The sequence below is a fragment of the Parus major genome, chromosome 11 (assembly GCF_001522545.3).
Source record: "Parus major isolate Abel chromosome 11, Parus_major1.1, whole genome shotgun sequence".
NCBI lineage: Eukaryota > Metazoa > Chordata > Aves > Passeriformes > Paridae > Parus > Parus major.
In genome coordinates, this window is record NC_031780.1 from 17,953,535 (window position 1) to 17,966,384 (window position 12,850).

The 12,850-nt window shown below is 46.0% G+C and overlaps 1 protein-coding gene across 2 annotated transcripts in view; it reads left to right on the forward strand.

The window, feature by feature from the left end:
* Window positions 1-626: 626 nt before the first annotated feature.
* CHST8 (carbohydrate sulfotransferase 8) overlaps window positions 627-12,850 on the forward strand; it is a 176,710-nt gene continuing 164,486 nt past the window's right edge. For both annotated transcript variants that reach the window (XM_015640303.2, XM_015640307.2), the window contains exon 1: window positions 627-676. The gene's annotated coding sequence lies outside the window, so the exon portion shown is untranslated. The remainder of the gene's footprint in view (window positions 677-12,850) is intronic.

Here is a 12,850-nt window from a genome sequence, read left to right on the forward strand (position 1 = left end):
GCAGGCCGGAGGAGACGCCCGGCAGGATGTTCGTATCCACACGGAGGATACGGAGGAGCCTCCCTTCTCCGCTGCTCCCAGACGACACCCGGCAGCAGAGGCTCCCCCGCACGCTGCCCGGGACCTTTCCTCCGTGCCCGCATCGAGCCCCTCGGGGGTGCGATATCCTCCGGGAGCCCGGGGGCCGCGGCTCGGGATGCGGGATGCGGGAGCGCGCAGGGCGGTCACAGGCCGGGCCCGCAGCGCCCCGCTCCGCTCGGACCTGCCCTGCAGACAATGCGCGATCCGGCGGCGGAGAGCGCCCGGCGCCGCCGGAACGTGTCAAACTTGCGAGGCGAGAGCACCCCTGGAAAGGCGGCGGCCCCGGCCGGCCCCGCCCGCTCGGCGGCGAGGAAGATGCGCCGGGGGCGCGGCAGGAGCGGGAGCGCTCCCCGCCGGAGGCCGCACCTGCTCCCGGAGGTGCGCGCCGGGCGGCGGCCGCCAGCGGGGCCGGGGCCGGCGGGGCGGGAGGCGGGGAGGGGGGCGGCGGCCTCCCGTCTCCGGGCGGGCTGTCCCGCTTCACTCTCTCCTCCCCGGCGAGGAGCGCGGAGCCGCGGCTGCGGCGCGCAGGGCGGCGGCGGGAGCGGCGCGGAGGATGCGCTGAGCGAGCGCGGGAGGCGGCGCGGCCGCGGCTCAGGTCAGTGCCGAGACCCCCCTGTCCCCGGGCTCGGGACGCGCTTCCCCGCCCGGATCCCCGCATCCCCCGGCCGCTCCCCAACTTTTCCCCGCACCACTTCGGGAAAGTGACCGAACTTGCGGCGGGGCCGCGCCGGGGCCCCTCGTCCCGTGTCCCCTCCTCATCCCCGGCGGCGCGACCCCCTGTCCTTAGGGCTGCTCTCCCGGCTATTAGCGATAATAGTCTAATAGCGGTCTCCCGGTAATTAGCGGTGCCGGTAATTGCGGGCCGGAGGGGCAGCGGCCGCGCTCGGGGCCGGGTGCGGTGCGGGTCGCCCGGGGCTGCGGCGCGTCCCCTCCTCCCCAGCCCAGCCCGGGCACCGGGGCACCGGAGCCACCGCCGGGTGAGCGCCGAGCCCGCGGCTGCCACGCCTGAACGCCCGTGGGGCTGGGTCCGGCGTGGGTTTCTGCAAGGAAAATAACGGGATCCAAAGCAAAGTAGTTGGGAAATGCAGGCATCGCCCTAGACTGGGAACCCGGTTCACGCGGAGTTCAGTCCATGCGAACAGGAGCGGTATGAAGGGACACGGAGGCACTTTTTAATTTCTGGAGTTATCTTTAGACAACAGGGGGGTTCTTTGGGCGCTGCTCTCCCTCAGGAGTGCTTTTCAGCACGTCCCGATTCCCCTGCTCGGCCACACTTGGCAGCTCGGACCTTGCAATGCCCCTTTACACCTCAGCCCTCCCGAACGGGTCTGTCCAAGCCACGGCAAACATCCAGCAATGATTTGTACAAGTACATTAGCCCCGGGGTGCTGGGGATGGGCAGTCGGACAGCCCCTGCTGATGGCTGGCATTCCTGGGTGCTGGCTGTAGAAGTAGCCAGGGATGATGTGATACATGCTCGTAGCTGTGTCATTAGTTTTTCAAGATTTTTCAGGGGTTAGGAAAACCCCTTATTGCAATTGTGTTGTAATATTGCTTTCTGTCTGTATCTGTCTTACACTGCATGTAGATTAACATGTTTAAAAAACCCAAAGATGCCCCTTTTTTAATGTTAGACACCTATCCTGAAATTCTTGCATTTTATTGCAAGATTTAAAAGTTGCAGCTATTAAGACAATAGGCTGTATCTACAGTACCAGGGAGAGGGTGAATAGTAAACCTGACCGGTCTCAGAAATGAAAATTGGAAATGCCGCTGCTAAATCTGTTTTGTTTGTTAATGATGCTCACTATTTGACAAGAAAGCTATCCTCAGTTTATCCCAAGAAGATTTTATTTTGTCAGATGCCTGGTGTCTCATCAATTCCTTTCATGTCCCTGGGATTTTCTCTTCTCCAGGCTCAGGCCACAGCAGCTCCCTGTGTTGGGGATAACTGTTAAGCTCTTCTTTTGAATTCATGAGCTTCCAAATTAAACTTTTGCTGACACCTGCTACCTAGCCTGGTTGAGCATAATGACAGTGTAACCCAGGCTACTGGAGCTCCTCCACCAAACAAAGTAAATAGCAAACAAAAATAATTGTAAGGTGCCTGGACTAGGTAGCACAATGATTTGAGGGACATCTGGGAAACTCTGGCTACTGGAAATCCAATCAAAGTCTGCTTCTAATGGAGCAAACTTTCCAACAGCAATCACAGGCAGGAATTAAATCCATAGAGTAGATGGCAACAGAGATTAATAATCATCATCAATTAGCTGATGGAATCAAACAGAACAAAATGAGGGTAAACAAAAACCTGTCTCCCCCTCCCCCTTGAATCCAGTCCCACCTTCATTTATCCAGAGTCAAGGATCTCTCTTGAGCATTGGTTTCAAGTGCCAAAAAATTTAGCAGATGTCATAACATAAGGTCAAGACTTAATTATTTATATGGAGACATCAATCATCCTGTGAGGATGATTTATTTATAAATCACCAGAGCTGTAACACAAGACAGTGAATTCTGATTTCCCCCTGCTCCTTCCTGAAGGGACCAGGAAGGTCCACGCTGTGGCCAAATGGCCTCAGGAACCTACAGAAGTTTTTGCCCAGCCCCACATGGAGGAGGCTTTTCTACACCTTTTAGATCGTGCAACCAAAACACCACCGGGGAAATCTCATGCATATTTGCTACATCTCAGTAATGAACATTTACTGATTATGGATTATCTGGAGAATTTAGCTTTTTAAACATTATTCAAATTTTTATGTTTATGTAAGCTAATAAGACTGAGGAGATTCAGTAACTACTCTTTGCCTTATGGTATTTGAAAAGAGTGTCCATGGGGCTTAGCTCAGCATCTTCCACAGTCACTTTTAAAAGACTAAAATAGAATTTTTCTGCCTGAAAAAAACCACCCTATCTGTACTCAGTATAATGTTCTTTGCTCACAATTAATGCCAAAAATCAATTTTCTAATATGCTTTTTATGTTTCTGCTGAGCACAAACAGGATGGCACAGTAAAAGCTTTTATTGCCATCTGATTAGGCTGCAGTGGGGGTAAGTAAGTGGCTTGGGCCAACAGGGCTGTGAGATTGCTGGGCTGGATGCAGCAAACAGAGAAGGGCATGGGATGCTGAGCACCAGCCACAGTCCTGCTCTCAGGGTCATTCAGAGAAATGTTATCAACTGTGTGGGCAGAAACAGGATCAGGCCCATTAGGTTTTCTGATAGCTGGACAAAGTCATGAACATGAGCTTGGGCTGTTCCTTAACCTCCTCTTCTGGGATTTTGATAAAGGGTTAATTACAGCCAGGGATTCTCAGAGATTTGCCCATTTATTTATCTGTTAAGAGGAATCATGCTATTGATCTTATTCACATGACTGTTTTTCAGGCAGGGAGGTGATTAACTTTGAGTGAAACTGGTAAAAAAAGAATATAGGAAGAGAGATGGAAAGTTGTGGTAAAAATAAGAGCTAGGGTGGAAGGTTTACTTTGCTTTTCTGTCATTATCTTGTGGAACTGTGTAGCCCAAACTCATCAGCTTTGCCATCAAGAAAAGAGAAGCACGATGAATACCCAGAGCATCTTGTGATCCTTCTGAACTTCATGGCAGGACTCCATTTTGACAAGAGCAAGTCAATAAGCTCTCCTGCACATCCATTATTCTGTTCCCACTGATTTTAAAAGAAGACCATTTATCACTGTATTTCAGCAACAGAAATACTAAAGTAATGTTTCACTGGGTTTCTAAGAGGGTGTGAAAAAGGATGAATGAGCTGGCAACGTCTTCAAGGAACAATTAGGGCATTAAGAGTGTGGGAAAATATTTTTAGGAAATAACTAGTTAGTGAGAAAATAGGAATTTAGGACCTGATTCAGTTATGAGATGTTCCTCAAGCACCCTCTGGATTTTGCTCAGAGCATGTGAAAAAAATGAAAAATTCATAGTATTTCTTGTAGGCAAGACCAGTCATCTGCTCGTCTGTTTTTATGGTATACTGGGTATATTTATAGCATTTAGTAATGCCAGCAACATTCAATGTAAAGAGTAACAGATGAATGTATCGTGAAACAAGGCACTGGCAAGGCAGGTGGGAAATGATTTCCAAAATATTGCAGCAACCAGGCTGGGAGAAATCTAGGAAGATGGTAAACATGACAGACCTAGGGAGCTTAAAGCAGAGGCAGGGTAAAAGCCCCAGGCTGAGCCCAGCTCTGTTCTGTAAGGAGGAGAGCCAGGGCTCTGGAGTGGCCTCCACACCACTCCAGCCTCAGTGCACCCAAGGGCATGGGCAACAGCAAAATTGCAGTTGAGTGCAGAGAGAAGAAAGGAGGGGAGTGAAATTGTATTGGCTCAACTGCAAGAAACAAATCACAGGCTTCCCTAATCAGACAGATGATGCCTAACTAGGGCACAACGTGAACCACAAAGAAAGGTGGCAGATTTCACAAATTAGTCATGGCAAAAATGGTGAATTTCACAGCTTGAAGTGAATTCATGTTATAGGATGAAACAGCATAAAGTGATTAAGAGTTCTAACTGATAGGAGCAATAAGCATGTGAGACTTAGTCATCACACAGCAGCCAACATTCGTCTCTGGCTGTAGCTGAGCCACAGGAGCAGCCCTTCAGCCTCCAGATTTTGATGCTGAGTGGGAGCTGGTGGGGACAATCACAAAGGAGATCCCACAGATGTTTCCTGGAGATCTCTGTTTCTGTGAGGTACAACCATGGCAGTGCAGAGAGCTGGAGCAGCCGCTCTGTCGGGAGCTGTTCTGCAGGCACAGGCTCTGCTCCCGGTGCCACCACTGAAACCTTGGAGCTGTGATAGCAGGACCAGCAGGAGCTGATGTCCACAACATGACCCACTGGTGAAAAGCAGACAGGGAAGACAGCTGAGACATGCTGGAACAAGGAGGGGACACCTGCCAAGCTGGGAATGACCCTCCAGGTCTGGCAGTGCCATTTTTAGAGCCACTAGGTGCTGGCACGTGCCACCTCATAGTAACCACACCACAGCATGCATTCCTAATAGAAAACAACCATTAAACAAACAGTCTGTTCCCATTTTCTGTTCTTTCAGGAGATCAAAACCGGTGTCGAGCCTCTGTCACAGGTGGTGTTGCATGATTTTTGCTGGTAAAACATTTTAATAGCTGTGACAGCACACTTTCAAGGAAATGTCTGTTAACAGATCCTGGAACGTTACCCTACCACTTGTACCCCTGCTTAGATGAAGATAAAAATTCTGTTGAAAAATGTCACCATTATATATTAATACTTTTGTTTCAAGGTACACACTTCTACCATAGCTACTGAAAAACCATAGAGCAAAATGAGTTAATAGAGCAAAGTGAGCTAATACCAACCAGGCCAAGGACGCCCTGGAGAACTCCTCCTCTGGCAGCCTCCTTCAGACTCTTCCCATGGGTGGCAGGCTGTGGCCAGGCTCAGGCAGTGCCCAGCACGAGCAGAGCCGTGCCAGGGGGGTTAAAACACCCCAAGCTGACAGGCAGAGCCTCCAGCCCTTCAGGGAGCAGAGCCTGGCAGCTTTCCTCTGTTTATTGAGGATGCTCCAGCACCTCAGGTCCGCTGAGCACAGCTGTGCTAATGTTGTGCAGGGACAGGGGAAGCTGTTGAAGTTGCCAGGACTGAAGCCACAGAGGAACTTCATGGGGCAGTGCCAGTTCCTTTAAACCCCACCTGGAACTTATGAGCCATCCACGAGGGGTAGCACCTGCATCCCAGATTCTGGAACACTCGCTCTCTGTGCAGAGCCCAGCTGCACCTCGACTGGCCACAGCTCCACTCCTGACCCAGCACCAGAGGATTTTCAATGGCACCGTGAAGAAAGACCCCAAAAGGAATTGATCACTCTTGAAAAAGATGCAAATACGAAGTTTGATAAGAATTATCATTTCTAAAGGATTTTAGAAATTTGAAAGGAATGTCCTTGGAGTCCTGGTAAGGAGCTGGAAAGGACTTTTAAGAAGGCAGTCAGGGTGAGAGACCCTCTTCTCCTACATTGATGTTGGAACCTGGCAAATTTTAGGAGATCTTTCAGTAACATTTTGCAAATCAATGCTAATTTGATGTATCAGAGCTCAGCACTGTGCAAATTCACTGTCAAACCAGTATTAACTAGGCATTTTTGGGGAATGCTTATAGCTCAAGGTCCATTAAATATGCAAACCTGGCAATTATTTCACCACCCTTCAAATATTTAATTTGAAATGTGCATCAGAGAACCCATAAATGGCCTTTCAGTCTTCATCAGAATGAAGCCTCCCTCTCTTGAAAGTGCAAGTGTCCTGGGAGAGGGGGCTGGTGGCTGTGCTTGGGATGAAGATGCAGGAGGGGACTGGTGCTGCCTGCAGTGCTGCCACAGAGAAGCACAGCCACGTTAAGATCTGCTAAGGCCTGATCTGCCACTGCCATTCATACAGCAAGCAACCTCGAGAAAGTCAGGAAATGTTAAGTAAATGGCAATCCTGGAGAGAGCACTAATTACTCGCCTTGGGAAAGGTGGCCAGATCAGTTGCATAAACTTTCTGAGTGCTTTTTGAACCTGAGTGCCTGTGATCTGACATTCACTTCAAGCTAGGAGCGAAATAAAAGTTGTTTTATTTTTTACAGTTGCTAATTTAGCCCAAGCTGCAAGAGATCCTGGTCTTTAAATCTGGGTTCCTTTAATGCCTGCTCAGAAACAGTTTGAGAGAGGTTAGTTTCTTCTTCTGTTCAGTGTGGTCCTCAAATCCAGATCCCCTTCAGAGTTGGGAGAATCACAGCAGTAGTTAGCTGGTGACATGTATATTTAGATGTCTGACTTCAGGCACCTACGTTTGAATATGTAGATTTAATATGCCTTCATTTTTATGTCCTGAAATGGGGATACTACTTAGCTCAAAGAAGATCAATTAATTTTTGTGTTGCTTTTAAGTCCTTTAATGGAAGATGTTACATAAATAATTATTTAAAATACTTTAACAGGTTTTTTTTGCATGAGCTGCTTGATCTGCTTAAAGCATATAAATCAGTATGAGCTGAATTAGTAAAAAAAGTTCAGAAATATAAGGAGTGCATCAGAAGTTAGACTAGTGCATAAAAAGGGGTAAAAGCTAAGTTGCTCTTTCATTGGCAAAAAGCAGACAGATTGTTTTTTTGTGAACCTTTAGACTTCTCATTTCTCAGGAATCACAAAATCCATTTGTGAAAAGATCTAGGAAATAAAGAAAGAAATTGTACAAGTGGCATCCTGGTCAGTAAAGCACGTGAGTCTGCAGGCACACACACAGGATGATGCCATGAATCTCCCCTTTGTGTTGCAGTTCAGAAAAGGAGTTATTTTCTTCATCTGAGCAGATGCCAAAGGCTCAGAGAAGGGCAAGCCTCGTTGTTGTAGCAGAAATGTATTTGCCTGGTTTCTCAAGTAACAGAAGAGAGAATCCCGTCCTAATCAGCAGTGATGAAACCTCGTCATCTGGGGGTTATCACAGCTCTGGGTGTAAGGCAGAGCACAACCAACTCTTATTTAATCCTTCCATCCCCCAGTCCAGAACTTATTCCATCCAACACAGATTTCCACATCCACCAGTTCTAGGGAAAGTTCCTTCCCTGCCATCCCTATGATATTTTACAAATATTTACATGCCTTTTTCCATTTTTCCCTGAAAGCAGACTTTATCACACTCACATCCAAAAACCTCCCTCTTCAACTACAGAAACTAATTTATTACTTTTCTGCCTTTTCTTCTCAACCATTATTCAGATCCCATTCTTAATGTTTCTTCCCATAATACCAAAGCCCCGTGACCATGTTTTAATGAGTCACTTATAACTTACTAGCAAAATAATTCACATCTGAGTTAGTTATGGCTGTGTGATCCACCCAAGGAAGCTGCTGTCCAATAAATTACTGAACTGTCTGCCTTCACACAGTGCTCCCCAAACTCTCCAGCATCTCTTCACTGCTTGCTATCACCTAACTTAGTGCCAAGACGAAGGATGGCAGCTGTTTCAGCACTTAATGCCAGTATTCCTTTGCAGACTAGGGGGAGGGCATTTCATTTCAAGATGTCACTCTTCCCACTGAGACTGGCAGTAGTATTATCTCACATCTTTAAATACCAGTCTTGGAGTTACCGATGTGATAGCAAGGTGCAGAGATTTTATGATACAGAAAATTTACATGAACGATTTCTTTCTTTTTTTAATTTTTTTTCAACATTTAAAATCTAAAGCTACTTTTGGATCCTTGATTTAATTAATTAATCCTTTTCTCATAAACACTTTAATTGTTTAATGCTTTGGAATATCACTGACCATATTGTTTTGTGTATCAAACAGGTCTCAGTGTCTCCTCACAGCACTAAATTGTTGTATGGGCACCTAACACATGCTTGTCTATAGCTCACACAAAGCTCTTCTATTCTGTCCCTTCCACAGGAGGGCTACAGCACTGATGGCAGCCAGTGCATAGTATCTATAAATATAAAATCATTTACCTGCACTGTGTTCTTCTGATACATTATTAACCTCTGTTGCAGCACTTTTACTTCAAAATACTAGAATCAGCTTGTTATTGTCCCTTTAGTTTACATTGGGAGAAACCTCAGCTCAGGGTAATGTCAGATTAACTGAGGTCTCTGTTGTAGTAGCAGCATGTGTTGCTAGCACAGAAATTCATCTGGTTTTCATAAATATTTGATAGGGTTCTATCATCCTCATCATCATTTTGGGCTGGTTGGAAGAGGATCCCCCTGCGATTGCAACCCATTTCCGGGTTGTCATGGAAAGTCACGGTGATGTTTCAATCAGAGTGTTCTTATAACAAATTCCATTCAAATTCTGTCTGAAAGGGAGTTAAGGTTTCATCCTGCTGCTTAGAGAATGATATGCTAAATGCAGCTTCCCATGGGCTTGGCTGCAGTCCAGCACTTCGTAATTTATAGTTCTCCTTCTGAGTTCTGGCTGTGACCTTGGGAGTGCTGGTGAAATTCTCCCAGCTCCGGCACTTTTTGCTAAAGCTCTGTCCTGGAGTTCTCACCCCTTCCCAGGCAGCTCAGGGCAGCTCCTGGGAGAGCCAGGGCAGTGCTCTGGCACACGGGCAGGTGGGAGCAGCAGCACAGGGGAGCGCTCGTTTTCTCTTTTTTATTATTAGGAGCAAATCATGGAACGTTGTTCTTAAATGACAGAAATTATTAGCTAGCTTCAAAGCATGAAATTCATTCATAGAAGAGGTTTAAATTATATTAGCCAAAGGCGTTTGCTGCAGAGACAGCCACAAAACAGCTCTAATTTGAGCTCTCCAAACAGCTGTTGTGCCCTATGTATTTATATTGAAAAAAATAACTGGGAAGATTATGCTAACATGCAATTAAATTTAAAATAGTTTTCACATTAATACTGATCTTATTGATAGCATATAGGGGGTGCCTAAGATGCTTTACTGAGAAATGTGTGTGTCCATGGCCAGAGGAACTGACAACCCAGATTGTAACACATGCCACTTTTTACAGAAAAATTGTGTAATTGAGAGAAATTATTGCCCCTTGAAGATTACATTCATTATAGATTGTAACAGAGATATGTCTTCAGAATGACTGCAGTTCCTTTCAGTTAAAGAGCTATTCAGAAATACCAGTGTTTGAGCTCATGGACGTGGCTGCAATTGTTTTAGCAGAGTTAGCGAGGGAAAGCAATTTAGAGGAAGGTACAGCAGACCCAAGCAGCTCTTTTGTTTCTTTATTCTTTTCAGATTCTTCAAGGACATACCTTCTGAAAGTACTTGTTTGTACTTACCTGTTTGGATTCCTTAGGATGAGGAATAATTTTAAATTAAAATAGGATGACTTTTAAAATCATTATATTTTAAAATTTTTTAAAAATTTTTAAAATCATTATTTTAGAAGTCTCTTAGACTTCTTCTTTCACCAGTAATTGCCATAGATTTTCTGCAAAACAAGTGATATGGATTTAGCTTTGAAACCAAAGAAAAACAACTCTTCATTTTTTAATTTGGTCTTCAAAGTACTGCATCTGACATTTTTAGTGATTGGCATTTACCATAAGTGAACCTTCTCTATAACCCAGTTGTATCCCAGTTATATCTCTTTTGAAGTGCTTCTTCTATTACCTGTTGTGAAGACATCAGAGAATTATTATGTTGAGTAGTTCTTTGTAAACAATAAACCAGCAAACCCAAGAAATTCCCTTTACTGGGTGCTCATCATCAAGACACCACTGGCAAAACGTACTTTGGCTCCCTGGACCACTCTAAAAACGGTGGCCATCCACTGGAGAAATGTGTGAGAAGTATGTTTGGCTTTTTTGCTTCACTTGTGGCACAAGTAGTGAGATGATTACTGCCGTGGGCAGTGCCCAGAGGTGTAGAAAGGCCCCAGGGCAGCGGTGCTGGGTGTGCAGAGAGCTTTGCGGCAGTGCCCCGATGGGAAAGGACAACTGGCAGTATTTATGGCAGGTTTCTGTGCTCTACACTGAGTATTTATTCTGGCAGTAGCTCTAATTGTGCTGTAAAGCACCCTGGGTGCTGGTAGCTGTGTGCCCAGGAGTTTGAGTAGAAGCCAGCCAACAGTGAGCTCTGTGATAATGGTGCATCATTTCGCTACAGGAGCCTCACGCCCGTGGGTAGCAACAGCCTTCCTGCTTCCTCCCACGCTCCTCTGAGCAACCAAATCCCATCTCCAGGGTGTCTTCTGGGCTATAAACTTGCTGTTGTTTGTTATTAGCACACCTTATGAAGTGTGTGTATTAGAGATACCTTTCTCTCACATGTTAGAGAATTAATATCAGCCTGTCTCCAGCCCAGCTGACCCCATTCCTGTGCATTTCTAGGGCAAAGAAGTAGCAGGGAGAACTTGTGCAGAGGGGACCCACCACCAGAGCTTATTGTTTCCTCCAGGAGGAGTCTTCCCTTCACAAAGTCCTGCTCAGCCCAGGGAATCTCCTCATTCTTTCAGTGGAGACCAGTCCCTGTTGGCTTTTGCAGTGCACTGAGCAGAGGCAGTGCTTTCTTCCAGCTTTTCAGTGCTGCAGAGTTTTTTGTATGATCATTGGCATTACTCATGCACACCTCCAGCTCCTCATCCTTAAGTGACTTTGAGACTTCCTTCCATAATCCATCATATCAGCAGCCCTCTTGGCTGGCCTTGCCTTAGTAACAACTTAGTAACAACTGCTTCTTCCTCCAGCAGTTCTCCTGACACCTCTTGTCAGCGGGACAGAAAGCTGAGCTCAGTGAGAGGGGACTACGTGGAATTCATCCACATTTGGATGGGAAGGGAGGGTGCATGATGGATAAAGGAGATATATAAGAGAGAATCAGAGGAAGCAACTGAGCTAATTCAAAGAAGCAGCTCTGCCTTGTAATTCCATGTATCACTGTGTGCCATTACCTGGAGCAGAGCCTGTGGGACCAAGGAATACTCGATCCATCTGAGCTGGCTCCTGTGTGTCTGTTCCAAGCCTCTGCTTTCTGCAGCCATACACCATCTCACTGCTGCACAAGCCTGGCAGTTATGCCACACTGGGCACTTTCCCTCTTTGGGTATTCAACTACCCTGTTATTTTCTTTTCTCAGGGCTTCTCTTCCCCTCTAATATCTCACCTAAACTTTTTCTTTCTTAGCTTCAGGCCATTGCTCCCTGGCCTACAATTTTCTGAGACTGCGAATAACTTCCTTCATTTCTGTTGTTCCTTTGATATTAGACTGTGGTCATGTTCACCCTGAGCCATCTCTTTCATGGACTCTGTGAACTTGGCTTTTCAGCTTCTCCACATGTTATGTTCTCTAATCTATATATCATTGTCCTCCTTTGTTTTCATCTCCTTTTGAAGTTTGGTTGCAAGAAATACAGAGCATCATGTTTTTAGATGGCTGTTGTTTGCATTGACTTACATGCACTTCCCACAGACAGCTGTATTTTCTTACCCAGAAGGGCTATTTTTGTTTATATTGGTTTACTTAATGAAATTATCTCTCTCCCCTCCAAATTTAATTTTGCAAATCAAAATATATGAAATAACTCTCCATTTTGCTGCCAAGGTATCAACAGAAAGCAGTAAGACTGAAGAAGGCAACTGCTTATAAAGGCTCCTAAGTTCAAATTTTGTTTGCTGCAAAAGCTTTGTATGAGTTTGGTGCAGCTTGTGCACAGGTAACAGGGAGGCAGGACTGTCCTCAGGATTATCCCTGTCCTATGTGGAAGGATCTCTGCTATTTTGGAAAGTACTATCAGCTACCTGTCCCCAGACATTCAGTTTCTCCAGTAACACAGTTTCCTCTGATTTATCACCAAAATATGAATTTCTGTCCTATGCAAAATTTTAAGTTTGGGGGTTTTTTAAGATTAAAAAAAATCTCAGTTTTAAAACTTGTCATGCAATACAAAATTCTTATAAAGGAAATTCAGTTTGGTGAAAGCAGAAAGGCTCTGTCTAAATGATTTTGATTCAGCCTGGGTGCTGTGATTTGGCTGTAGTGATGAATCTGCCCTTGTCTCAGCTCAGCATCCCACAGGAGCTGCCAGTCCCAGCCCACCCTGCCCTGGGCTCTCCCTGGCAGAGCAGGGCTCAGCCAGCACCAGGCTCCACCACACAGCACTGCCTCTCTTGGCTTGCTGCTTGCCCTGGATAACAAATCTACACCTGACAAATGGAAAATGTAGAAAGCCTCAGGTAAAGGTTGTATCCCATCATGGAAAAGGAAATCATACCTGAGAGAGAGATCTTGGTATGGTGAAAGAA